Source organism: Bison bison, unplaced genomic scaffold (genome assembly GCF_000754665.1).
Source record: "Bison bison bison isolate TAMUID 2011002044 unplaced genomic scaffold, Bison_UMD1.0 scf7180017864368, whole genome shotgun sequence".
In the NCBI taxonomy this organism is placed as follows: domain Eukaryota; kingdom Metazoa; phylum Chordata; class Mammalia; order Artiodactyla; family Bovidae; genus Bison; species Bison bison.
In genome coordinates, this window is record NW_011494940.1 from 7,361 (window position 1) to 7,773 (window position 413).

A 413-nucleotide genomic window follows, 5' to 3' on the forward strand; every position below is an offset into this window, starting at 1 on the left:
AGCATAAAGAAAGTTGAGCACTGAAGAACTGATGCTTTTGAACTGTGGTGTTTGAGAAGACTCTGAGAGAGTCCCTTGGACTGCAAGCAGGTCCAACCAGTCTATCCTAAAGGAAATCAATCCTGAATATTAATTGAAAGGACTGATACTGAAGCTGAAGCTCCAATCCTTTGGACACCTGATGTGAAGAATAGACTCATTGGAAAAGACCCTGGTGCTGGGAAAGATTGAAGGCAAGAGGAGAAGAGGATGACAGAGGATGAGATGGTTGAATGGCATCACCGATTCGATGGACATGAGTTTGAGGAAGCTCCAGGAGTTGGGGGTAGACAGGGAAGCCTGGTGTCTTGCAGTCCATGGGGTCTCAAAGAGTTGGACACAGCTGAGCTACTGAACTGAACTCACTGTAGAGC